This window comes from Columba livia, chromosome 1, assembly GCF_036013475.1.
Source record: "Columba livia isolate bColLiv1 breed racing homer chromosome 1, bColLiv1.pat.W.v2, whole genome shotgun sequence".
NCBI lineage: Eukaryota > Metazoa > Chordata > Aves > Columbiformes > Columbidae > Columba > Columba livia.
In genome coordinates, this window is record NC_088602.1 from 51,034,200 (window position 1) to 51,059,147 (window position 24,948).

Consider the following 24,948-nt stretch of genomic DNA (forward strand, 5'->3'; position numbering starts at 1 on the left):
AACTAACTACTGCTGATCCATTGTTTGTAGTGATTTTTAAGTTGTTTTGTAGTTTTCAGCAGAACTACATCACTTTATTTTGTTTTTAAATAAAAAGGTGACTAATTTGCAGAGTGTTCCATGAGAAATCTATCATTCTTGAAATTAAAACAATTTAAGGCTGCTGTCCACAGCACTCATAATGTTTAGATGACCTTGTGTAGATGACCCCTTGCAATGTTATGGAAAGCACCCAGTCGAGCACTTCCCTGACTGTACAGGGCAATCAGGTATAAGTTCTGGTGGATTAAAAAAAACCAACAAAGTTTCATCTCTATCTCCAGTCTGACATGATCAGGCGTCGACCTGTTCCACAGGTATCCTGAACAGCTCCAATCTTGATTCACTTCACCTTGTATTTCTCTTTTACCTTCTCAAGTTCTCTTCCTTTACCACTCCCATTCCCTTTCAAATAAACAGCTGTACTTCTGCTTACCGTCTTCCTACTGGTCATGGTTTAGCAGACTTTATAACCTTATTTGGTGTTTATAATTTGATTGCCCTTGTAATTTCTGCCTTGTTCAGCAATTCTGCCAAGCTACTACTTCCTTTTTTTTTTTTTAATCTATGGTTGCCTGATGTGTCTTATGTGTTGTCTTGTTAATAGGACTCTGCGTCAGAGCTAGCCCTCTGTGTATACATTGCTCCTACTCCATTATCTATAGCAGCCTGTTATTCCTCATATTATTATCTTTTAGAGATGCCACATGTCAGTATTCACCATAACAACATATGTTATAGTTTGAATGTCTATATATTATACTTCTGTGACACTATTTCCTTTCATTATCTGGTTATAGAGGTGTGTAATGGTGGGAAAATAGTAAGTAAAAAAAAAATAATTTTTTGCATAAATCTTCATAATTTCCATTTCAGAAGTAGTGATCAGGGAAGGTGTTTAGTAACAGTATTGTAAACATCATCTGACACATGATGTGGCACTCCATCTACTTAAGTATTTTCTTTGTGCAGGTCTTTCACTGGGACAAGAAAACTAAGCGCATTTTAGGTAGTGAAATTGGACAGGCTGGATCCTATCCACATAGGTTAAAAAGGAATAAAGAAACTCACCAATAAAGTTCTGGAGCTAATGATATAAATGGTTAAGGTTATTTTATGTAGTCAGGAGACCCATTTCTTTGCACTTTGTGAATGATAATTTTGTGCTGATATATAACACCTGACTAAGCATGAATAATTGAACTACAAGTCTTTCAAGAGAAAAAGAGTTGTACATTTAATTATTTAATTATGTTGTAGTTCATTTTGCAAAATAAGCACAATGACTCATAAAAGAAAAAGCCATGGTCAATTAAAACATATGGATCAGATACAGGGTAAAACCGTGATGAACACCAAGAGCAGAAAAGGCCTGGGTAACAGTATTGCGGATATGCTGATAAAGATGTCTCATTTTTTTCTTAACATTTAGCGCATTTGTAGAGAGCTTTAGAAAGTAAAAATGTTCTATTCGGGAACTAATTCATTACTTGAAATACAGCATGTAACAGAATTGAAATTCTCAAAGTGTAGCTTGAATCCATTACTCTTCCATTGGTAATAAATCCTGTTTTACAAGATCAAGCAAAAAAGGTTTTATAATTGAGTAATCCTTAGGCAGTTTGTGCTTATCCATAAGTGTCCTGCAAGGAAAGGTCCTCAATAGTAACCAGAAGATTGCTGCAACCTAATGTTTCTTTTATAGGCAAATAAATGAAATCATACAGTAGGTTTAGGTAGTCACCTTCTTGGAAGTTAAAGTTGAATATATTTTTCCAGTGTTTCACCACAGTTGTATGAAAGAGGATGAAATCTTTCTTCAGTTACCACAGTAACTAGACTAAACCTAAAGTTGATATAGGGCTTGATCGTACAGACCTTTCTTACTTAAATTGTAAAGATGATTTCTCAAATAAATCTTGTCCGATCAGTTCTTGCTAATTTCTTCTTCAGGAAAAAAAGTGCTACCATCAGCAGCTATTCATATAAATGGTCTCACATAACAAAGCCTGTATAGCAAAACAAGAGAGCCTGAGAGAGAGATAAAGCACTGGACCCTTGAATGTCCACACTGCTTAATGGTTAATTCATTCAATGTTTTTATCTGAGTTTGCCTCAGCCAGCTCTCTCTGTGTGATACAAACAGTATAGCAGTATAACACTGTCTTCACAGATCAGTCAAACTGATTAGAAAGGAACTTAAGGCTGAATCACTAGTTTTCATAAAATAGTCTTGTCTCATGCTTAACAGCATTAACAGTGAAGACACTGTCATCTTGTTCAATGGGAATATTGTACACAAACCTTAAAACTACACTTCACATCTTCACAGTTATTTTTTGTTCTACTCTCATGTTAAAACTTCTCCTTAAATTCCACCCACCCTAGAACTGACTACCTTTAGCTGAAAACATGAGTCTTCTTACGCATTCTAATATGAGAAAAGAATCTGTGAGAAAAGATTATACATTGGGCATCTCAGACTTTAATTTTACCTAACTCCAGCTTTGTATGTATTTGCCAAAAATGTCATGTTTTTCTATGTTGATTTTGTTAGTGTTGTGCTTTCAGCTCTTGTTTGTTGTTATTTTAAACAAAAGGGATTATATTACTTATTCTACTCTATTAAAAAGGTAAGGAGTTTCAAAGACCTTCTTTCTGTCTAACAGTTGTGTATACTTATCTTTCAAACATTATCCTCGTTTTCAGGTAGATTAATTTGCTGTTTTTTAATTTTTTTCAAACACCTATGGAAGTAAGGATGTTTCTGTACCAAAAATTAAAAGTCTATTCTGAGCAAAAAAAATTGCTTGTCAACTGCTTCTATCCAGTGACTGTGAAGGATAATTATATTTTTTTTAAAATGACAAGCTGAGTTAGAAGCACTTAATTTCTATAGAATTTTAATTTCTATAGAATAGCTTATAGAATGCTGGAAACAAACTTCTAACAATAATTATTTTTTCAGGATGCTGAAGGCCTTATTTATTATAATGGGGAAAAAAAAAAAAAAAAATCCAAGCCAAACTCTCTTTTTCTACGGACATTCCAGTGAACCTCGTCTCAGGACATATACTTGTGTTTACAGTACCCTCCCTCAGAATGTATATTATTCTTCTCCTAGACTTCCAAGCATGGATAGATAGCTTTTCATTGCTGATGTGTATTCTTCCATAACAGCTCTTATTTATAGCTAATTTATTTATAGCTACATTGGCAATAAAAGGAAGGTTAAGGACAGTGTGGGCCCCTTGTTTAATGACGCAGAGGAATAGCGACAAGGAACATGGCTGGGGTAATCAATGTCTTTCTTAGTTTTACCTTGCAAGACTTGCAATCAGTCAGTCAGGTCTGCCTGTCAGAGTCTGAGGGAGTACGTAGTATCCATAGTAGGGGAAAAAAAAGAGTTAGGCATCACTTAGCCCACTTGAATATGCAAAAGTCCATAGTAATCAATAGAATGCATAGGTACAGGGAGAAGCTGGCCAGTGTCATTGCAAGCTATTCTCTGTCATTGCCAGGTGATGGCAATCAAGACAAGTTCCTGTTGACTGGGAAAAAAGAAGTCAGACATCACATGCAGCCACAAAAAGGGGAAGGAGGATCCAAGTAGCTACAGCCAATCATCTCAGGCCACAGGAATATTAAGGGACGAATCCTCCTGGGAGATATTTCAAAGCCTATGATGGTCAAGAATGTGATTTGGAGCATTCAAGGGTAAATCAGGCCTTACTGACTTCATTGCTTTCTATTATAAAGTTACTAGTACTGTGCAACGGGAGGACAGTGGATGTCATTTACTTTGAATTTACCAAGCACTTTATGAAGTTTCCACTTTTACAGATTCAAATCACCAGATTGGTGAGATAGGCAGTGGATAACTGGATGATAAGGTCTGTGAAAAATTGGCTGGACTCCTGGGCTTAAAGACTTGTGATCGTTGGTGAAAATTTCAGCTGATGACCAGTTAGTTACTAGTGGGGTCCCTCAGGGATCAGTACCAGGGCCAGTACTATTTAATGTCTTCAGTAACAACATAGATGATGGGTCAGAGTGAGCTTTCAGCAAGTTTGTGGACAACACCAAATCAGGAGAACCATTTGATACACGAGACGGCAGGGCTGCAATTCAGAGAGACATCAACAGACCAGAGAAACAGCCTGACAGGACACTAATGAAGGTCAGCAAAGAGAAATGCAAAATCTTGCATCCAGAGAAGAATATAATCCCATGCCACTTTATGGGCTGATTTCATTGTCTGGGAGGCAGCTTTGCAGGAAAGAACCTGTCAGTCCTGTTGGACAGCAAAAGGAACGTGAGCCAGAAGTGTGTTCTGATTGTAAAAATGGCCAACAGTATTCCGAGCTGTATCAGTAGGACTTTACTCAAAAAGTCCAGCAGAGTGGTCCTTAGTTTTTACCTGACTCTTGAAAGACCAAATATGGAGTACTGTGTCCAGTTTTGGGATCTTCAATACAAGATATGTTGACATGGTAGAGTGAGTCCAGGGGAAGCCAACAAGATGGTTTGGGGCTGGGAGACAGGACTTATGAGGAAAGTCTGAGAGAGCACAGTTTGTTCTGCCCAGAAAGGACACAGCTCAAGGAAGATTTTGTTGTCTACAACTACCTGATTGAAGGATACAGAAAAGATGGAAGCAGTCTTCTTAGAGATTAAGGTACTAGGGGTACTGGTGGGTGAAAGGCTGGACATGAACCACCAATGTTCAATTGCAGCCCAGAAGGCAAATTGTATCTTGGGCTGCATCAAAAGGAGCATGGTCAAGGGAGGTGATTCTGCCCCTTGGTTCTGCTCTGGAGACACCACACTGGGAGTCCTCTGTCCAGCACTGGAGCCATCAGTACAGGAAAGACATGGACCTGTTGGAGAGGGGCCAAAGAAGGCCACTAAGGTGATCCGAGGGATGGAACACTTCTCTATGTAAACAGGCTGAGAGAGTTTAGGTTGTTCAGCCCGAAGAAGAGAAGGCTTCAGGGAGACCATATTGTGGCCTTCAGTACTTAAAAGGAGACTGTAAGACAGATGGTGACAGACTTTTTAGCAGGGCCTGTTGCAATTGGACAAGGGGTAGTATTTTTAAACTGAAATAGAGGAGGTTCAGGCTAGACATGAGGAACAAAGTTTTTACAATGAAGGTGGTAAAAAACTGGAACAGGTTGCCCAGTAAGGTGGTAGACACCCCATCCATGTAAGCATTCAAGGCCAGGCTGGACAGGGCTCTGAGCAGCCTGATCTAGTTGGAGATGTCACCGCACATTGCAGTGGGGTTGTACTAGATGACCTTTGAAGGTCCTTTCCAACCCAAACTATTCTATGATTCTGTGAAGTAATAGGATGAGTGGAAAGAGACACAAAGTGGAACATGGAAAATTCCCATGAGATAACAGGGAAAAAAATAATTCCACAAGGGTGGTCTAACACTGGAAAATGTTTTCTTGTAGAGCTGAAGAATCTCCATCCCTGAGACGTTTAAGACTCAACTTTTGAGCAGTGGTTTGGACTAGACAACCTTCATAGGTCCCTTAAACCTAAATTATTCTATGATTCTAACTATCTGTGAAAAATAAATACAAACTGTAAAAATACATGTATTCGTAATTGTATTTTTCCCAGTATTAGTTATCAAATATTTAGGATACTGTGCATATAGGTTTGCTGTTTTTATTGTTTGGGGATTTTAATTTTATGCTCTGCTCTCTCACATCTTATGTACAACATGGGGTCCTTAAACTAAAATTCAGAAACTTTTGACTACAGAGTGCAGCAGCTCTCAGAGGCAAATATTAAATTATTTAGAGAAAAGGGCAAGTTATCCACTCTCTCTGCTACACTTACACTTTTAATAAGCAATTAAAAAAAAGCTGAAGCCTAAAAGTATTTTTATGGATATGTTAATTTATTATCAATCAACTAAAACCAAAATGATCAGTTTAAACATCTACGTTGATTTTTTCTTCTCTGACACTCAGGTCTCTTTCCTTTCACGGCCTTCCATAACAACAGAGAAAAAGTCAGTCAAACTCTTATTGAAAAATAAAACAAACAAACAACAAGAACAACAGGAAAAGAAAATGAAAAAAAATCCTCCTGACCTGCAGGCACACTGCTGCATTCTAGTGCTGTTTTATCTCAAGGAAATCCAACTGTAACTAAAATGATACAAACAGATATTGCTCAGTAGCCTAGGAAGCAAAAAGTTAGTAATACTCTTTGCAGTTGTCAAAATATGCCGTCTCCCTTCTCTGTTAGAACATTAGAGGAAGGAAAGCAACAGTCACAAGTGCAACATCCAGATGCTTCACACTTTTACCCTGGTTGTTGTCATCAATTAACAGGTTTTCTTGCTCGGCCTCGGGTGCCAGGAAAGGTATCTTGCTGAGATGCCTTAACTCATGCAGATAGAAAGCTGATACAACTGCGTCTTTCAGAAATCAGAATACTATGTGCATGGAAGAGCAACTGGAAGAAATATAGGTTGCAAATGAGAACTTATACAGGGTGAAACTGTCACTTGATCCAATAACGAGAATCTTGGCACAGCGAAAAATGCGCTCATGACACAGTATCACAGTATCACAGTACCACAGTATGTTTGGGATTGGAAGGGACCTCAAAAGATCATCTAGTCCAATCCCCCTGCTGGAGAAGGAACGCCTAGGTGAGGTCACACAGGAACATGTTCAGGCGGGTTTTGAATGTCTCCAGAGAAGGAGACTCCACAACCTCCCTGGGCAGCCTGTTCCAGTGCTCTGTCACCCTCACTGAGAAGAAGTTTTTTCTCAAATTTAAGCGGAACCTCTTGTGTTCCACCTTGATCCCATTACCCCTTGTCCTATCATTGTTTGCCATCGAGAAGAGCCTGGCTCCATCCTCATGGCACTCACCCTTTCTATATTTATAAACATTAATGAGGTCCCCCCTTAGTCTCCTCTTCTCCAAACTAAAGAGCCCCAGCTCTCTCAGCCTTTCTTCATAAGGGAGGTGCTCCACTCCCTTAATCATCTTCATTGCCCTACGCTGGACCCTCTCCGTCAGTTCCCTGTCCTTCTGGAACTGAGGGGCCCAGAACTGGACACAATATTCCAGATGTGGTCTCACCAGGACAGAGTAGAGGGGAAGGAGGACCTCTCTCGATCTACTAACCACCCCCCTTCTAATACACCCCAGGATGCCATTGGCCTTCCTGACCACAAGGGCACAGTGCTGGCTCATGGTCATCCTGTTGTCCACCAGGACCCCCAGGTCCCTTTCCCCTACACTGCTCTCTAATATGTAATTTCCCAACCTATACTGGAACCTGGGGTTGTTCCTGCCCAGATGCAGGACTCTATACTTTCCCTTGTTAAATTTCATTAGGTTATTCCCTGCCCAACTCTCCAGCCTGTCTAGGTCCCGATGGATGGCAGCACAGCCTTCTGGCCTGTCAGCCACCCCTCCCAGCTTAGTGTCATCTATTCCCTCATCTAAATCGTTAATGAATATATTGAATAATATTGGCCCCAGTACTGACCCCTGAGGCACTCCACTAGATACTGGCCTCCAACTAGACTCCGCACCATTGACTACCACTCTCTGGCTTCTCTCCTTAAGCCAGTTTGCAACCCACCTCACTACTCTATTGTCTAGACCACACCTCCTCAACTTAGCTGTGAGGATGCTGTGGGAGACTGTCAAAGGCATTACTGAAGTCAAGGTAGACCACATCCACCTCTCTGCCATCATCCATCCACCTTGTTACATTCTCATATAAGGCTATGAGGTTGGTCAAGCATGACCTACCCTTGGTGAAGCCATGCTGACTGCCCCTAATAACCCTCTTATCCTTGATATGCCTTGAGATGGCACCAAGGATAAGCTGTTCCATTACTTTCCCAGGGACAGAGGCGAGGCTGACTGGTCTATAATTACCCGGGTCCTCCTTCTTGCCCTTTTTGAAGACTGGAGTGACATTTGCTTTCCTCCAGTCCTCGGGCACCTCCCCTGTTTCCCAAGACTTGGCAAAGATGATGGAGAGCGGTCCAGCAATGACTTCAGCCAGCTCCCTCAGCACCCGCGGATGCATCCCATCTGGAGCCATGGATTTATGGATGTCCAGACTATTTAATTGCTCCCTAACCCAGTCCTCATCAACTAAAGCAAACTGCTCCATTGACCTGGCTTCATCCAGGGTCTCAGGGGTACAGGGCTCCCCAAGACAGCCTCCAGCAGAGTAGACAGAGACAAAGAAGGCATTCAGTAATTCTGCCTTCTCTGTATCTTCTGCCACCAGGGCACCCACCCCTTTCATCAGTGGTCCTACATTGCCTCTGGTATTAGTTTTATCTGCTATGTATTTGAAAAAGTTCTTTTTGCTGTCCTTGACCCCTCTCGCCAGCTGTAATTCTAAGGAGGCCTTGGCTATCCTAGCTGCCTTCCTACATCCTCTAACAGCAGCCTTATATTCTTCCCAAGTGGCCAGCCCCTGCTTCCATGACCTGTAAACTCTCCTTTTCTGCTTGAGCATACCCAACAGATCCCTATTCAACCACGCAGGCCTCCTGGCTCCCTTCCTTGACTTCCTTCGTGTGGGGATGCTCTGATCCTGAGCGTGGAAGAAGCAATCTCTGAATGCAATCCAGCTATCTTGGGCCCCTTTTCCTTCAAGCAGTCTTGCCCATGGGATTTCCCCCCAGCAATTGCTTGAAAAGGCCAAAGTTAGCCCTGCTAAAGTCCAGGGTTGCAATTCTACTTGCTATTCTGTTCCTGCCACACAAGATGCTGAACTCCACCATCTCGTGGTCACTGCAACCCAGGCAGCCCTCAACCTTTACTGCTTCCACCAGACCCTCCTTGTTAGTGAGGATGAGATCCAGCAGTGCACCTCTCCTAGTCGGCTCCTCCACCATCTGCATGAGGAAGTTATCATCAATGCACTGGAGGAATCTCCTGGACTGTGGCTGGCTGGCTGAATGGTCCTTCCAGCAAACATCAGGGAACACACCCAAAAGCTGAAGCTTTCAACTTTCAAACAAGTAAATGCTATCCCAAATAAAATTTTTCCTCCTGCTTGAAGGGTATTTTCCTATACATTTCCAATGACTGTGATTCCTGTAATCAATTTGACAGACTGTGCTAGGGTCTGACCCGTAACATACTCAAGCAAAGCTAATCACAGTTTCAGGTAACAAAGATGACACAACCATCAACAATACAGTAAAGATCATCAGGAAAGATATCTATATCTATATACAATCTATATACAATATATATATATACATTGTATGTCAATGTTTTGTAATTGTTGCTGTAATCTCTTGAATCAACAGAAGCTTTATTATCGTTATCAGTAAATTGGGAAATTTTGAAGAGAAAATGGGGGACTGTTGTAGGAAAATAGGAAATTAGGATTTTAGGCCTATATCAGTGTTATAAGCTGTGCTGATAAGGCTGAAAGTCTCAGCTTGTCCCCTGTACAGTCCTTACCCAGAACCACGAGCATGGTTACCTTATGCTTGCTTTGTACCCTTAGTTAAGACATTGATAAATACTATTCTTAGGGTTGCTGATTTCTATGCTAGACTGGTGAACTATGGATAACAAATGAGACAGGTGGAACTTCAAAAGAAGCTAGCCCTGCGACTGATGACCTGTCGTTCTGTACTTGCCAAGAAAGAAGAAGTGGAACCTGCAGACCACTGGAACGGAAGGAACCTGAGGATATCGACAGTGATAGATATCGACAGTGATAGACAGTGATAGATTTTGTTTAGTTGCATAATACCTGTTAGAACCCTATATAATGACTAGTTATACTGCTGTATGATTGTCACTCTCTGAGGAGGTGACCCAACGCTGCTGTTCCTGTGAATCTTCTACAATAAATACTGCTCAGAGTAACCCACAAGAGTTCGAGTCTCTACCCAGCGCCTACCTACGCTACAACAAGATGTATTAATAAAAAGGTGGTTTGAAAAGAAATTTCCCTATTATTAATCATGCTCTTGCTGGGTGGAATCTTATTACAGTGGAACTGAATATATATTTTTCATATTTTGGGATATAATATACAGTGCTCGAGGCTATTTCCTTCTCTCACTCATTTTAAGTAACTATATGTACTTCTGGGTTTGATTCTATAACCCATTGACAAGATACTTTGTCAGAATGAGAAGATGCAGTAGAAACCTCAGCCTTTTGTGGCTATCACTATCCACTTCAAGGAGCTCAAAGTCACCACAACTTATTCTTAGTGGGCTACAGGAAATGAGCAAACTGCTGAACAGTGCGCTTGTATGGAAAAGAACAACACTATATTTCAGCCCTTGCACAGATTTAATTTCTCAGTTCAATCAATAACCATTTACATTAGATTAATGGATTCCCATCAGAGTATTCTAGCCACTAGGATTAAGTTTTTGTTCTTGCTTCTTTTCTCTTGTTATAATGGAGTGAACACCACTGTGAGATGATAATAGAAAGCATTTTCTTCCTGAGGTTGGTTCCTAGGATATGTACTGACCATTCCAGTTTGAATCCCTTAGTCTGAGCAGCCTCACTTTAGATCCTCCACTTCCTCAATGACAAGTCTATCCACATAGTCTTCCTATTTGAGGTATATGATTTAAATATAAAAGCAAGTCACATCCTGATAAATTCATGAAACAATTCTGGACATTTGTCTTGAGGACTGGATTCTGAGAAGAAAGAGGCACCTTCCTGTAGCATCAAATTCAGCACCAATAGCTGGGGAAGGTGGAGGTAAAGACAAGCTCTTGTTAAGAACCCTGGGCTACCTGCCTGTTGGTTATTATTAAGCCCACTAAGCCTACCTTTTCACCCACTATGTGCTTTGACATCCATTTTTGAGGTGTCTAACTGACCCATGTTCTTTATAATAACCTCTTTATAACAACCTCATTTCACAATGCAGTTCTTCATTCCAACCCTAGCAAAAAGAAAAAGAGGATGTATCCAGATCCTGAATTATCGACCTTGGGCATTGCAGATATTTTTGTCCTTTGAATTGCTTTCCACTAACATGAGAGTTGGATGTAAAAGGGACATTGAGAGCAAGAGAAAAGAATAACCAAAAAAACAATTTCTATGAATCGTGGAATACTAACTCAATGGTTAAAATGTCTGCTCTTGTGACAAAAGAAATTTAGACTACAGTACCAAAGTCCTTTCAGAGTAATCATCTTCAATAAGGCAGCAGCTTCAATAGAAGATAGAAATAGTAATCTCAAAACTAATCTCACAGAAACCTTTTTGGATTCACCACAAATTGCATGTAGGGAATTCACTTTATTGTTTTAAAATCAATTTATACGTCCATTAGATGTAAAGTACAAATTCCAACTTTGTAACCTATAATTTGAAATAGCAAAGGTGTAAAATTCTTGGTACAAAAAGGTGAATCAGAAAGTCTATTACCATTAAGACCAAAAGCTGCAGAAACATTTAGAATTGTTACACAACTCCATTCAGGTGCTGAAAGTTCACTCAGCATACACACCTGCATAGAAATACACTGAAAGTTATTACAAGTTAAAAATGAGACAGTTTTGTGAATTCCACTGAACTGTTTGCATATTTCTTAACTAATTTTATCCCAGAAGTTTTAAGACAAACTTTTTTTTTGTAATATGCTAGTTGTGAGATTTTTTTGTCAGGTAAACTATGCTGGGAAACCAATCTTTTGGTAAGCCAGGAAAATGAAATCCATATCATTCACAGAACAGTGTACTAACCAATAGACTACAAAACAGTATTCTGTGTAGTGGGATAATATATTAACTAGTGGTACCCTTTGTAATTTTCTATGAAATTGTATCAATATAAATCCAATATGAAAACTTCCTAGAGCATAAAGCAAATTTATTCTGTTGCTTATTTTTTTACATCTGCATAGGATGTTCCCTGAAATTAGGTTGCCTAACAGCAGAAGAGTATATGCATCTTGCACTAAATACCTAATAAAAAAACAACCAAACAAACAAAAATGAGAAATACTTAAAAAAAATACCTTTGGCCTGAACAGAGTAGCATCCTTTCAGTTAAGGGTGAAACTGAACTTGCAGCACCCATTCTGTGAATGAGTTTTGTAATTTCAGGTAAGTGCTATATCTTCCTTTACTTTCTTTTAAAAGTGATCTAAAAAGATGTTATATGCCAGCTTTTGCATTTGAGGGGAGAACTATGCTGAGAGCATTAGGAAATCATGACAAGAGAAAGTAAAATATCCCCCAGACACTGTGCCTACCATGTCACTAGCTACTCATGAGATGCAGTTTTAGATCTGTTTCTACCCTTCGGAATCTCTTAACACAGAGTGCTTCAAAGGTTAAGACAAGCATTTAAGTCAGTCACTTTGAATGAAGGGCTGGGCTTAAGTGCTTAATTTTTAAATAATTACATTCAGGGTACTTCATTTCGGGGTGAATGCTGCAGTCTTTCTGTGCTTCCTTTTCTGTTCAGCAAAGCAGCATGTGTGCAGCTAACTCAGGCAGCTACCATACGCAGAAATTTGTGCAAAAAGGCACAAAGAAGGAGCCAGCAGCTCTGCGCCAACCAGCATACATGACCCCAGCTATGTTAGTGACATGCCACAGGTGACAGGCCACAGTTCCCATCTGCTCCTAGAGCTGCTGTCCCAGTGACATCTGAGGTTTGACCCAGACAAATATTCAAAAGGAGGATTCATATCTACAAATCTCAAGCTATAGAGAGTGTCTGTAACATCTCACTGAGGTTAGGACAGATGGTCTTACAGCTTGTAGCAGCTGTGCAGTTGTCGAGAAGCTGTGCCACCAAACAAAAAGCTGCAGGGAGAGGTCAGCAGATTGAACAGCATCAGAGATGAAAAGAAAGCAGTTGAACAGCTCTTCTCTATGAGGCTGCAGCTTCAGGAGTTCAAACCTCCAACTGTGGCAGATGGGCAGGCAGAGCCTGTGCCTTTCAGGGTGGCAAGTGGAAATTCCCATGATGGCAAAGGCACCAGGAAGATGGCTTCTGCTGCTCCTGAAGACTTGCACCTCCAGAATATGTTCACTGCCCTCATAGTTGATGAGGAACTGGGAGCACTGTAAAATGAAACATTTGAGGCAGTTTACCCTAGACCATACTGAGCACCAAGAGGAAGCAGAGAGTGTTAGTAAGGGAAGACACTCTGCTGTAGGCAATGAGGTTTCCCATCTGCCAACCTGACCAGTCATCTAGGGAGGATTTCTCCTTTCTGGAGGTTCACACTTGAGTTGTTGTGGAGAGGCTGACAAAGCTCATCCAGTCTTCAAACTGCTACTGCTTTTCCACATGGACATCAATTATACTTTCAGGGATAACCTGGAAAGTATCAAGCATGTCTCTGGGAGTGATGATTAAGGTTGTAGGGGCCCAGGCAGTTTTCTTCTCCATCCTGCCAGTGCAGGGTGAAGGAATTGAGAAGGAGTGTCCTTATCCTGCAAGACAAGAATTGGTTGTGGAGCTGGTGTCAGAAAAAGGGGCTTGGTTTCTATGACAGCTGCATGGAAGAGATACAACTGACTAAGCAAAGCAAAAGTATCTTTCACAACAGGCTGTCCAGAAGACCTTTAAACTAGAAACAACAGAAAAGGGAAAGTATGACCAACAATCATGTGAGAAAGCGGTGGATAGAGTTGGTAAGCAGAGGATGCAGGTGATATGAAAAAGCAGAACCTCATAATCAACAGAACAGGACTGAAGTGAGGTTGCTCCAAGTGTACACACATAAATAAGGAACTGCCTGTGGGACAACACTACAGGGAATGCTCCCACACTGTTTCTCAGAAATCTGAATGATTAGATACCTCTATGAATTGTCTGTATACCAATGCATACTGTGTGGGGAAAAAACAGGAGGCATTAGAATTCCCCATGCAGTTTGAGGATTATTATCTGATTCAGATTGTAGGCATGGTGGGATATTTCACACAACTGGACTGTTGCAAAGGATAGATACAGGCTCATTAGGAAGGACAGTCTTTGACACTGGAAGCAGGAAACAGTCCTTTGTGTGAGAGAGAAGCAGGAATGTATGGAGGTCTACCTGAGTATCAGTGAGGAAACATTGGAGAATTTATGGGTTGGGATTAGCAAGTAGATCGGCATGAGTGATGTTGTGGTGGGTGCCTAGGCCATTATCAGGAAGGAGTAGATGAAGACTTCTTTAAACAACTGGAAGAATCCTTACACCCACAGGCCCTGATCCTTATGGGAAACTTCAACCATCTCAATACCTGCTGGAGGGATAATACATCAGGGCACAAGAAACCTCAAGAGTTTCTGCAGCACATTGATTAAAAATTTCTCACACAGGTGATCAGCAAATCAATGGGTTACATGTGCTCTACTGGACCTCATACTTACAAACAAGGAAGAACCATTTGGGAATGAGAGTGTCAGTGGTGACCATGAGATGGTGGAATTCAGGACCTTAAAAGGACAGAACAGGGCAAAAACCAAGACCATAACAATGGGTTTGCATGGATGAACATGAAGCTGTTAATTAAACAAAAGCATTAAAAGGAAGCATAAAGGAGGTCAAAGAATGGACAGGTGACCCAGAAGGAAAGGAGAGACATTATCTGAGCATGCATGGTTGGGTTAGGAAAGCCAAAACCCATCTAGAGTTCAATCCGGTGTATGAAGATAGGAATACGAGGAGCAACAAGAAGGGCTTCTACAAGTACACATACAGCAAAAGGAAGACAGGGAAAAAATGTGGATCTGTTGCTGAAGAGAGCAGGAGCCCTGGTGGCAAAGGATATGGAAAATGGCAAAGTACTCAAAGCCTTCTTCATCTAGATTTTTACTGATAAGACCATCCTTCAGGAACCCCAGGCCCCTGAGAGCAGAGGAAAAGTCTGGAGCAAGGAAGAATTACCCTCTGTGGAGAAGGCTCAAGTTCAGGAATGTTTAACCAAACTGGACGTAAATGAGTCCATAGGGCCAGACAGGATGCACGCATGAGTGCTAAAGAAGCTGGCTGATGTCACTTGGAAGCCTGCTCTTAACTATCTTTGAAAGGCTGTAGTGACTGGGTGAGGTTCCCCGGATCTGGAAGAAAGTCTTGTCTTCAAGAAAGACAAGAAGGAAGATCCAGAGAATTAGAGGCTGGTCATCATCACCTTGATTTGTGCAAAGATGATGAGGCAACTAATACTGGATAGTATTTTGAGAGACATGAAGGACAAAGAAGTGCTTGGGAGTAGTCTGCACTTATATATGAAAGGTAAGTTATGCTTAACCCTGATTGCTTTCTTCAATAGTATGACTGACTTGGTGGATTTAAGTAGGGTAGTGATTGTTGTTTATGTTGATTTATTAAGGTTTTTGACACTATTTCCCACAACATCTTAATTGACAAACTGATGAATTACAGACTAGATAAGTTAATTGTAAAATAGATTGAAAAGATAGTGGGCTCAAACTGTTAAACAACCTCATTAACATCCTGGATGATGAGACAGAGTACATCCTCAGCATGGTTGTGAATGTACATAATGAACAGGAATAGTTCATCCACCAAATAGTTGAGACAACATTCAGAGGGATCTTGGCAGGCTGGAGAAAGTGGCAGAAGGGAGACTCATGAATTTCAACAAGGAAAAATGCAAAATTCTTCATCTGGGAAGGAATAATCAGTTGGAAAGCAGGTTGGCAGAGAAGGACCTGAGGGTCCTGGTGGACAACAAGTTGAGCATGAATCACAATGTGCCCCTGCAACAAAGACTGACAGCCTCCTGTGTTGACTGACTTGTGCTTCTTGTGCTGCATTAGGAAGATCATTGGGTCCAGTTCTGGTCTGCCCAGTATCAGAAACACATAGACATACTGGAGCAAATACGGCAAAGAGCTGTGAAAATGCTTAAGGGGCTGGAGCATCTGATATATGAAGCGACTGGTTTGCCTGGAAAATAAAAGGCTCAGGGGGTATCTTGTGTATCTTAGTGTACAGTAGATAGATAATTTCATTAACATCACTACTGGAAAATACCTCTTCCACTCTTTTTGCATATTATCAGAGACGTGCATCACCCAAGGTTTTTTATTGTAACTTACTCTGGTTTTATTTGGGTATTCTAGCAAATCAAGAGAGTTAATGATTCATTTTGTATTGCTATGATCAATTTCATATAAGCCCTATCGCTAGATTAGAGATGAATTCCTGTTCTCCAGCTACTTTGAAGTCATTCTGGTTTAATCAATGTAAAGTGAACAAAATCCAGAATAGAATACACAGTTAAAACAGTTACTAGACATATGTGAAGTAATAAAAAAGAAAACAAACATAATTTACTCTCACTAAAATTTAAACAACTTGCATTCAGATTTACTTAGAAAAGTTTCTTACTCTCTTTCTCCAGCTGCATCACTATAGATTTTTCCTGTGATCCATTTGCAAGGAAGTCTTCTCTATAAAGTCTACCTGAGGTTATATTTATTAAAAATAACCCCTTATTTGTGTATTAGGTCAGATGTGATCATCAACTGATTTTCCAAAATTCTCCAGGAGATGTGAAAATATTTAATGTCTGAAAACTATTTTTGTTGGGTTTTTTTGTTTGTTTGGTTTTGGTTTTTTGTTTGTTTTTTTTCCTTAGCATATAGTCAATCAAATTTAGTTGTCTAAACATAGTACTTAGTGACAATTTAGGTAAATATCTGAACTCTCCATATGGAGCTGACAGTTGCAACACAAAATATATGTGAGAACATCTCCTCTGACAGTGGCAGTCAGAACACAGGCAGGATGGGCAGATGCAGCTCAAATGGCAAATATAGCCTGGTGATACTACCAGTCTCTGCATTTTTGTGACTTAGTTACCTTCATTTTACTTCCTTGACACGTGAATCTCTTTGCTAAACTAAGGATGATCACCTGTTTGAGAGAATTATCAGCTCTTGATATCTGTAGGTAACTACTGCATCTTGCTGGTTTTACCTTTCTGTGTAGGCAGATCAGCAATAGCAGATATTTCAAAATGGCAGTATAGCCTCTCAGCATACAAACAAGGTGAGATGCTACTGCAGACTCAGCTGCTGGCTTTGAACTGCAATACATGGCATTTGTATCACAGTGGTAAAGTTCTCTATAACATTTCCTTTCATGTCTCCAGCTCATCAGAACCAGCCTCCAAAATTTGCCATCAGTGTCTTTTTCCACACATTTGCAGCATATTTTCATCCACAGGCAGTCACAATACAGCATGCAGAGTGTGCAATTAGCAACTCGTTGCTTGGAACTGAATTAAGAGAGAGAAATTCACTTGCTGGCCATTCCACTAGGCACAACAGGCACTTGGCACTAGGCAGTGTCAACAGGGTTCATGTGGCAGCACTGGATTGTCCCTTGGACAACTAAAACATTTCTCTTACTGTTTCAGGATTGGTCACTGTCTGTATGACAGAAATAGCTATTCCATATAGTATTAAGCCTGATATCTGGACCCTGCACTTTCTTGAACAATTAAACATTTATTTCTTCTGTCATGAACTCTGTGCTAAATGCTACTGCTGCTCTATTTTCTACGAAGCAACCAGGTCAGAATTCAGACATCAAATACAAAATTGCAAAGTTTGATCCTGGTGCACAAAATGCCAATAGGAAGAATCTGGCTAACAGGACATTGCTAAGCATGTGTCCAAACCTTGTGGAAATATTAACAGGGTTGGGGAGAGTATTTGTTCCTTTTTTTTTCATAGGTTCATGTGAAGCTGAATCTTCAATTTGACTAATTTTCAAACTGCATCAAATACATAGAAAAAGAAATAATTTATTTTTGGTGACAAGGAAAAAGTACCACATAAAACCTTTGCTCAACTGGAAACCAGAAAAATGTCGCTATGGAGGTGAGAGCACAGCCAAAATTGGAGTTCTCTGGGAACTGAAAAAAGCACCTTTTCATTCAGTTCATAAGGGAGATAACAGGTTGCATAACTGTATGCTGACCTGAAAATGTCTTTACCATTCTTCAATTAAAGCACAAGAAGGTAAGACTGTGCCTCTGTGTAGCACCTATTGGCTAGCTACAGGTGGTTTTTCACTCAGTAATTCTAGTTTGAATTGAGAGGCATATAACTGATCATGAATTGAAAAAAGGGTTTAGGCATCTCACACAAGTTTCCAGATTACACTGTAGGGGGTTGGTTACACTTAAAAGTCAAACCTAAAAGAGTTAACATTTTTAGACACGGTCGTTCATTAAATCTTATCATTATCTATACAGCTTAGGGAACTCAAAGCTTGTTCTTCAGCTCAATTCATTATTGTTTGCAAACCTCTCATCACAGCCCAAAATAGCAACAAAAGTTATAAAAATGTCTTTAGTGTTGTAGATTTTCCATGTGAGTTTGTGATATATGTGTAATGACTAATTACTTTAGGAAATGCATTTAAACATATATACCCTTACTTTATATGTCTTTATTAAATTTTATTTCAGAAATCAGCACTGGTAGAAAGATTATTAGGTTACAGAGTAATATTTCAATCACAGCAGGACAAACTAATGGTTAGAAAATGATTTTTCTAACTAGGGCAAATTATAGGAAGAGAATTGTGAGAAACCAGCAGAAATGTTTGATAGAGAAAATGATGATTAAACAATTCTTGAAAGTGAAAATTTAACTTCTGGAACTGTCTATTACCATTAATCATTAGTTCTTTAAAATGTCACTCTGAAATATTACACTACTTGATAGCAGAAGAAAAAACCACAATGTGTAATGGAATGATATACAGCTGTAGACCAGGTGCAGGAGCAATATAATACATTTTAAAATCTCTTTACCCAAAAGCAGCTGTCGGAGGCAAACTGTCATGAAAGATAGACAGGAAGATCTATGTACCATATTTCCCATGCCCAGTGAAAACCCCATCCCCCTTTTACAGTCACCTTGCCTGCTGGACCAGGAAGTTCCTCCCCTTTTGCCATCACATGACAGGCTTACCTGTCTCCCTTTGTCCCATGTGACAATGCCCAATGTTTGGATGGTGACTGAAGTCACATGTTCTCAGTTACCTCAAATGTACATCAAGCACCTCCCATAGCCCAGCAGTGTGCTGCTGTTTCGTCACATGTGTACTCCCTGTCATCTAAGAATGCTCTGTGATTACGTGGTTGCTTCAGAAGGCATAGGAAGCCCTCAAAAATATCTAAGTTTATATATACATGTATAAAAACAGATGCAGGATTATATAGGATCAGATATATGTTGTATAGAAACATAAAACTATCAATGTATAGAAGCGTATACATAAAAAGGGTGTACAATGTGTGCAAATAGATAGATTCATACATAAATATAAATATTGACTTTTAATAATTATCTGTATTAATGAAAAGTAATATTATAAATTAACATACATCTTTAATAAAGTTTTTTATATATTAGATATAAAAACCCTGAAATAATTAAATAAATTTAGTTTAAATTTGAATGGAAAGAAAAAAAAAAATAAGAGACCACTTGGGCTCACTATTTCAGAAGGCTTGAATAACTAGACAGCACCATGCTCAGGAAGGGAAAGCCATTTTTTGCATGGCCCACAGCTAGTAAAGGTAAGTTACTATTGTCAACAGGAAGTGAAAACTTCAAAGGACACTTGTCATTTTTACATTTTTATATTATATTATATTATATTATATTATATTATATTATATTATATTATATTATATTATATTATATTATATTATATTATATTATATTATATTATATTATATTATATTATATTATATTATATTATATTATATTATATTATATTATATTATATTGCATTGCATTACATTACATTACATTATACTATACTATACTATACCATACCATACTATACTATACTATACTATACTATACTATACTATACTATACTATACTATACTATACTATACTATACTATACTATATTAGAAAGGTGATGAAAACATGCAGCTAGATCAGTCTGTAGATCCCTTTAGTATCCTATGATGGTCTCTGCTTGTATGGTTATGTACCATTTCATGTTCTGTAAACAGTGCAGCACTCGTGCCCCTCCAGATGGCTGTCACTGAGGAGGATAATTAGTTGTTTGGTCTTTTCTGCTCAATAGCTGTACTGGGTGCAGGTGTTCAGGTTTTGGTAGCAGGAGGGCTACAGGGTTGGTGTTTGTGAGGAGAGACTGGTGCAGGACACAGCAGGTTCGAGCCAGCTCCAAAAGACACACCACAGGGCACAGCTGAGCCCTTCAAACAAGATGGTGGCATCTTGGGGAAAGAGTATTTAAGAAAAGGCAAAACATGCCACACAGAAGCAGAGGGAGGAAAAAGAATAAGAAACATTAGGCAAAAACATATTTATGAAAGGTTAAATGGTGCCTGAGAGAAAGGAGGGAAAAAAGGGTGAGAAACAAGCCTGCAGACACCAAGGTCAGTGGAGGAAGAGAAGGTGCTTCATGCACATGAGCAGATTCCCCTGCAGTCTGTGGTGAAGAGCATGGCAGAACAGTTTTTGAAGGACTGTCTCCGGTGGGAGGGATATCACACTGGAGCAGGGGAAATGTGTGAGAAAGAAAAAGCAGCAAACTGTTATAAGCTGTCATTGACCTCCCATTCTCCATCCCCCTGCAGCGCTCAGCAGGAAGAATATAGATAGGCATCAACAGTTTTCAATAGCTCAAAAGGTTATTTTGTCAAAGCTGTAGCAAATATTACCCTGGACCACATTAGAGTATTTAAAAAGTGTGAGTTTTAACATCATATCTTTGCAGGAACATGAATGGATAACTGTAACAAAAATCAGATGAGGTGTTTGAAGAGTTTTTAGAAACAAAATGCCTACGTTGCTGAATTCAGTGATGTTCTTTTTAGTGGCAATACAAGAGTAACCTGCTTATATTAAATAAAACCACCCCCTGATGAAAAGATTCCTACAATTTTACTAGCCTCTAGGTCTTCATCAGCAAAATAAAACAATAGCCTTCTGGGCACCCTGAAGCTTTACCTGAAGATTTTGGCACCTCAGCAGCCTATTTTGGTACACTCACAATATAACTTTATTCACTTTATGGGCTTTTCCCCATGGTTTCTGTCAGGGTAAATAGCAAGCTATTCTTCTTGCACTGCACCTGTGCTGAAACCCTTCAGAGATACTGTATCCACAGACATAATACATGGATGCATATCATACTGTTGACCTAAATGGAGAAGGCATACAAGGCTTGTGAAATGTATGAAGTCCTGCATTTTGAATCAAGTCAAAACATTTTGTTGTTTAGTTGTTTGGTTTTTTGTTAGTTGGTTTGTTTTTTTTGTTTGGTTTTGTGGTGGTTCTGTTTTTAATATTATTTTTCGTGTTGAATTTGTTTGCTTGTTTTAATTTGTTTGCTTGGTTGGTTTGTTTTTCATTTTGGTTTTGTTTTGTTTGTTTGTTGCTGTTGTTTGTTATTGTTGTTGTTTTGGTTTTTTAGATTATTTAAATCTGCACATCCATCAGAAGCAGAAAGCTTTCTCAGCCTGGTACACAGATGCTGACAAGAAAGTCCAATACCTCAGTGATTGCAGGCAGAAAGAAGGCAGCCTGAGTTATAAAGAAAAACCCCACAAAACACAAAATTGCCTAATTGTTTTAAAATTCTCTGTGTGATGATTTTTAATGATCCAATCTCCCAACAACATTGTCATGATAAAACCAGACAATCTGTATGGAAATCTATTTTATTTGGTTTATGACACAACCTCCTCCAATTTTGTTGATCAGAATGTGGCCACCGTCTTGCGGAAGCACAGCAAAGGATAGGTGACCCTGGAATGCAAAACTAACATTTTTACAGCATACTTCACCATTTTGTGTGGACACACACACAGTAGATGTTATAGATGCCCTTCAAGATTTTTACCTTTATCAAAACGTGATATTTGTTAGTTGTCAAGATGGCTGGTTTTTAAAAGTTAAATGCACCTCTGCAAAGAAAAAAAACAGACAAAAGAGAGGTTTTATGTTGAGTGGAAATGCTAATAGCTTCATCTACAGCTTTTGATAATGGGCATGCAATGTCCATGGTTAGAAATATGACTGGAGAACACTAATCTCTCACTCTTTTGTTTTGCCTGACAAGGTTAGGTGGTGTTAGTGTATTGCTGGCAACTTCTAAATATTTTTTTTTTTTTTTTTCAAGAAGCCTTTTAGAACTTTTCCTCATTGTCCCTATATACACATGCTCCTGTGACACTGGCTTTTTGTTGTGGTTTTCCATTACAGTAGCCAACAGTTTTATAACTTCATGCATTATTTCTTTCTAAAATGCTATACATATTTATACGTATATATATGTGTGTTTTAAATATTTATGCATAAATGCACAGACATTTTTTATATAGAAATGTTTTTATGTGGCAACAAACAAACATGTAGATGGATGGATGGATGGATGGATGGATGGATGGATGGATGGATGGATGGATAATGGCTTCCTGTGCCTATAGAAGTGGCCAAGGAACCACTGGGTTGGCTTACATCACATGGAGTATAGATGTGACAAAATGGCATCTGTGACAGTATCACAGAATCACAGAATCACAGAATCACAGAATCACAGAATCACAGAATTGACTGGGTTGGAAAAGACCTCAGAGATCATCGAGTCCAACCCTTGGTCCAACTCTAGTCCATTTACTAGATCATGGCACTAAGTGCCATGTCCAATCTCAGTTTAAAAACCTCCAGGGATGGCGAGTCCACTGCTTCCCTGTATGACTCACCCTATTGGGCTATAAGAGGATCTTAGTTTTGTGGTAAACTAGAAGGTGTAGTTTCAACTGCCACTCAAACACTGAGCTCTCTGGGATCACACGGTATACGTCCCTGTGAAAACTGACAGCCCCTGGGGAGCAACGGGAGACAGGGTAAGCCAGTCACGTGACTGGAAAAGATTAGGGACTTCTAGTCCTATAGGGTCATGTGATCATAAATGAGAGGATCATGGTATCTTTACTTTCTTATCCTGCATGAAAGTTGTATTCAAACTTCCCACCAGGTACACTGTATATCCTCTGCTTCCTCTCTCTCTAGTATGTACAAATGCTACATTCCATGTTTGCCTGTGTTACTTCTGGTCCACGTATTAAATTCCCTTGTTCACTAAGCAGATCACCTTGTCATAGGAGATCGGATTGGTCAAGCAGGATCTGCCTTTCATAAAACCATGCTGACTGGGCCTGACCTAGCCTGATCACTAGCACTACCAAGGGGCTTCTTTTATAGGTGTGAGGGGGCTTGGCAACCGTTGCTCCTGGCCTCATCCATGTCTCCTCAGATGAGCTGTGGGCTCCGGATGGGTTTCTCAGCACTCCTTGAGGTTTCCCCGTTCAGGAAACCCCACTATGCACCAGAATAGAGCTCTCCACTGCTGATTGTGCTGCTCACCCGAGCTGCTCACCTGAATGACTTATCATGCTTATAAGCAGAAATGATAGCATAGTCATAACTTTTGTGACATTATAACTATTCACAGGGTATTGCAATCAAGTTTGCAATATTGATGTATTTTACACAATTTTCATTTATGAAATGACACTTTCAATCTTCTAAATTAGAAGCATTCATACATAAATATATATAAAGCTAATAAAATCCTAATTGACCTGTATGCAAAATCTTTATAATATAAAACATAACACACAAAACAGTGTCATATTACTGGTGCACAAATTTGTTACAGTTATGGACATTTTTAATTATTTCTTATTTGTTTGCCAATTTTTCTATTAGAAATGAGATTAAGCAGTACTCAAGTTAGACCCAGCTATTTGATGTAAATCAGACATCACAAATATGTCATATGTTCTTATTTAACTGTTTCAATTTCCCAGTCATTGTTGAAATTTTAAATTCATGATGAAACAGTTAAAGGCAACAAACTAGAACTGTGTGATCCTGTGATCTTCTTTCCAGTGTCTTAGAAAAAACTACTAAAATCACTGTAATGAGATCATACATGAGCTCAAAAAGCTTTTATTGAAGTATGCTACATACTCAGATCCATTTTTACTGCTGTTTCTGTTTTTCTTACAGAGAGAACCTCATTGTTCTTCCACAGTAACTTACAGAAATAGCCATCATCCCCCGACCCTGACAGAAACAATATCCTTTCCAAAATATCTTGAGTGCAGCATAGTCACCAGAGTAATTCTGTGATGATATTTCTTTTATTGACAGGCACAAAGTTTTCTAACTACATAAACATGGCATAATCAAGACACTATTTTCTTACATCTAGATGTAAATGTTGTAGAAAATAAAGGCTTAACATTGATTATGTTAGATTTCTCATTTCACAGATGTTTTTATCTCTTTTCAGTTTAGTAACTTAGTAACCAGCTTCTATCAGCACGTTATATTTTCAGCTAACATTTAGGTCTTTCTGTGTCTGTTCTATTTGGGACTATTGCCCTATAAGTATCTGAAAAGCTCTCTTGTGGTTTTTGTTGCTGTTTTTGTTGTTGGTGGTCGTGTTTTTTTTGGAGGGATTAGGTCTGTGGTTTTTGTGTTTTGTTTTTTTTTTGTTGGTTGGTTGTGGGGTTTTTTTTTGTTTGTTTGTTTTGTTTTGTTTTGTTTTTGTGGTTTTGGTTTTGTTTGGTTTGGTTTCCGGTTTTGTTTGTTTGTTTGTTTGTGGTTTGTTTTTTTTGTTTGTTTTATTTTCTCCAACTAATTTTTCTTGTCCATGATCAATTTAGAAACCTTAATGATACAAGACATGCCAAAATCAATCATGTCTTACACTTTTCTTGGTTTTGCACATCTTTCTTTCTCCGAACATCTTTTATCTCATGTCTTACACTTAGATTTTATCGATAAATTCTCTCAGGCCAGGAATATATTTACTCTGTGTCTCTGTATTGCCTAGTGTAACAAATTC